The sequence below is a fragment of the Hordeum vulgare genome, chromosome 5H (genome assembly GCF_904849725.1).
Source record: "Hordeum vulgare subsp. vulgare chromosome 5H, MorexV3_pseudomolecules_assembly, whole genome shotgun sequence".
In the NCBI taxonomy this organism is placed as follows: Eukaryota; Viridiplantae; Streptophyta; class Magnoliopsida; order Poales; family Poaceae; genus Hordeum; species Hordeum vulgare.
This window is the reverse complement of record NC_058522.1, coordinates 1,307,716-1,312,020: the sequence shown is the minus strand read 5'-3', so window position 1 is coordinate 1,312,020 and position 4,305 is coordinate 1,307,716.

Here is a 4,305-nt window from a genome sequence, read left to right as displayed (position 1 = left end):
GCGGGATCTTGTATTACGGAACGAGTAAAGAGACTTGCCGGTAAACGAGATTGAAATAGGTATGCGGATACTGACGATCGAATCTCGGGCAAGTAACATACCGAAGGACAAAGGGAATGACATACGGGATTATATGAATCCTTGGCACTGAGGTTCAAACGATAAGATCTTCGTAGAATATGTAGGATCCAATATGGGCATCCAGGTCCCGCTATTGGATATTGACCGAGAAGTCTCTCGGGTCATGTCTACATAGTTCTCGAACCCGCAGGGTCTGCACACTTAAGGTTCGACGTTGTTTTATGCGTATTTGAGTTATATGGTTGGTTACCGAATGTTGTTCGGAGTCCCGGATGAGATCACGGACGTCACGAGGGTTTCCGGAATGGTCCGGAAACAAAGATTGATATATAGGATGACCTCATTTGATTACCGAAAGGTTTTCGGAGTTACCGGGAATGTACCGGGAATGACGAATGGGTTCCGGGAGTTCACCGGGGGGCAACCCACCCCGGGGAAGCCCATAGGCCTTGAGGGAGGCACACCAGCCCTTAGTGGGCTGGTGGGACAGTCCACAAGTGCCCTATGCGCCATAGAGATAAAAATCAAAGAGAAAAAAAAGGAGGAGGTGGGAAGGAAGGGGGACTCCCTCCCACCAAACCAAGTCCAACTCGGTTTGGGGGGGGGGAGTCCTCCCCCCTTGGACTCGGCCGACCCCCTTGGGCTCCTTGAGCCCCAAGGCATGGTCCCCTCCCTCCCACCTATATATACGGAGGTTTTAGGGCTGATTTGAGACGACTTTTCCACGGCAGCCCGACCACATACCTCCACGGTTTTTCCTCTAGATCGCGTTTCTGCGGAGCTCGGGCGGAGCCCTGCTGAGACAAGGTCATCACCAACCTCCGGAGCGCCGTCACGCTGCCGGAGAACTCTTCTACCTCTCCGTCTCTCTTGCTGGATCAAGAAGGCCGAGATCATCGTCGAGCTGTACGTGTGCTGAACGCGGAGGTGCCGTCCATTCGGTACTAGATCGTGGGACTGATCGCGGGATTGTTCGCGGGGCGGATCGAGGGACGTGAGGACGTTCCACTACATCAACCGAGTTCACTAACGCTTCTGCTGTACGATCTACAAGGGTACGTAGATCACTCATCCCCTCTCGTAGATGGACATCACCATGATAGGTCTTCGTGCGCGTAGGAAATTTTTTGTTTCCCATGCGACGTTCCTCAACATGCTCCACCACAAGACAACTCGATGTTGGTTGCTGTTCCTATGGAGGGCCCAGTTGGCTTGCCCAGGGCAGGTACGGATGTAACTACTGCCGTTGCACCAGTGTCTGGACTGATCTCGGTAGAGGATGTCATAGCATTCGGAGGTGTCCCTAATCCGATGGGTCCGGATAGACGATCTAGTCAACGGGTACAGTCTCAGCCAGATGTGGATGACCTGCAGATTGGACGGGCGATGCGTATGGCCAAAATGAAGGAGGTTCAGAATTCAACAGGTATGAATTTTAATACTGAACATTCGATTCTTCATTTTACTCCGCAAGAGATTTTAGATAATGCTAAGGCAGTGGGGGTGTCTTTGGGTGAGACTAGCCAACAAGTTTCAAAATCTATCAATGACTTATTAGACTTAGAAGTTGATAGGGCTTTGGATATTATTCGAAACTTAGCGGCGGTTCGACCTATGAATGATAAGGAGATATCGGAATTGGGGGGATTGAATTTGATATGTCAAAACTTAGCCCCTGAGGAAGAGTTTAAACAGTCACAAATAGTTTTCGACGATTCGAACATATCTAATACTCATCCTAATGATACGGGCAAAGATATTCATGGTTATATGGACCAGGAGTATGCTTCGGATAAGCCAAAGCGTAATTCGAAACGTAGAGTTTATCCAGTTTCTGCTGTTCGTAGGAGTGCTAGATTCAGGACTGCTAAAATTTTTTATGACGAAATATGAAAGGACTCTTTTGGAATAGCAGAGGTCTAAGAGACTTGGCTAAAATTAGGTTTCTTGCAGAATCAACGTTAAAGCACAGTCTTGACTTCATCGCGTTGATGGAGACGGGGCGGGAAAACTTCACATCGCATTTTCTTAACTCCCTCTCCGGAGGAGTGGAATTTGAATGGCATTGTCTTCCTCCAAGAGGAAGGTCCGGAGGGATCTTACTTGGGGTACGATGCAATACACTTCAAGTGCGAGAAGTAATATTAGGTGACTTCTCGGTTAAATTTAGAATTAGGAACAAGGAAGATGGGTTTCAGTGGGCTCTAGTAGCGGTCTATGGTGCCGCTCAAACGGAGCACAAGCCAGCTTTCTTGGCTGATCTGGTTAGAATTTGCGATGAAAATCTACCACTGGTGGTGGGTGGGGATTTCAATATCATCAGGCGAGCTGATGAGAAAAGCAATGATAATTTTGATGGTAGATGGCCCTTCATGTTTAATACGATCATAGAGAGTCTGAATCTACGGGAGATTGAACTCTCCGGTAGGAAATATACTTGGGCCAATTCTCTACATAACCAGACTTTTGAAAAATTGGATAGAGTACTAACTAGTGTTGACTGGGAGCAGAAGTTCCCTTTAGTCACAGTTTGTGCTATGCAGAGGGCTATTTCTGACCATACTCCACTATTGTTAGATTCTGGAAATGCCACTCACAAAGGGAAAAAAGATGCCTTCTCCTTTGAAGCCAGTTGGTTCACCCGTGAGGGATTTCTAGACATTATTGCTAGAGAATGGAGTAAACATACAGATGGGACATCTAGTGTTGACGTCTGGCAATGCAAAATCCGACACCTTAGACAGTTTCTAAGAGGTTGGGCGAAGAATGTGTCCGGACAGTATAAAGATGAGCAAGACCAACTGCTTCACTTTATAGATGCCCTGGATCGTAAGGCTGAGACCGCCATGTTGGATGAACATGAACGGTCGTCAAAATATGAGGCCGAACAGAGGGTGCGTGTTCTCCTCAGGGAAGAGGAAATGAAATGGGCTGTCAGAGCCAAGGTCAGGGCAATTGTCCAGGGAGACAACAACACTAAGTTTTTCCACTTGATTGCAAATGGCAAACATAGGAAAAAGAGAATCATCCAACTGGAGCAAGACGAGGGTACCATAGTAGGGCATGAGAACCTTAAACTTTATATCACAAATTACTATAAACGGTTGTTTGGTGCTCCAGAACATAGCTTTGTGTCTATGGACGAGCATCAGACTGCGGATATTCCTCAAGTTGGACAAGCCGACAATGAGAGTCTATCCGCACCTTTTTAGAGAAAGAGGTGTTACAGGAAATTGAAGGGATGAAAAATGGTAAAGCTCCTGGTCCAGAAGGGTTTTCAGCGGAGTTTTACAAACGTTGTTGGCATATTATTAAGGCGGATCTCATGTCTATGTTCAATGATCTCTATTCTGGTCACCTTCAACTCTTTCATCTTAATTTCGGTACGATTACGCTATTACCGAAGAAAGAGGGTGCCTCCAAAATTGAGCAATTCCGTCCTATATGTCTGCCCAATGTAAGCTTTAAAATTTTCACAAAGGTGGGAACGGATAGGCTAACTAAGATGGCATATTTGGTCGTGCAATCTTCGCAGACAACCTTTATGCCTGGTAGGAATATTCTTGAAGGGGTTGTCGTACTGCATGAGATCCTTCACGAACTGCATTCCAAGAAACTAAATGGAGTTTTATTTAAGGTTGATTTCGGAAAGGAATACGACAAAGTTAAATGGTCTTTCCTGCAACAAACTCTACGTATGAAAGGGTTTGGCGAAATTTGGCGAAAGCATGTCGATTGTTTTATAAAAAAAGGAAGTGTCGGTGTTAAAGTAAATGATGATGTCGGTCATTTCTTTGAGACGCTTAAGGGACTTAGGCAAGGAGATCCTATGTCACCTATTTTATTTAACATTGTTGCGGATATGTTGGCGCTAATGATCAGGAGGGCTAATGACAAAGATTTAGTAGGGGGACTAGTACCGCATCTAGTTGATGGGGGTGTCTCGATCCTACAATATGCGGACGACACGCTCCTTTTCATGGAACATGATCTCAAGAAGGCCAGAAACTTGAAACTCATATTATGCTTATTTGAACAGCTATCTGGGTTGAAGATTAATTTTCACAAGAGTGAGTTGTTCTGCTTTGGGGATGCACAAGTTGAACAGCTCACGTATTACCAACTTTTTGGCTGTGAGGGTGGTACATTACCGTTTACTTATCTAGGTATCCCCATTCATCACCGAAAGTTGACTATCAAGGAGTGGAGATGTATCGAGGATCG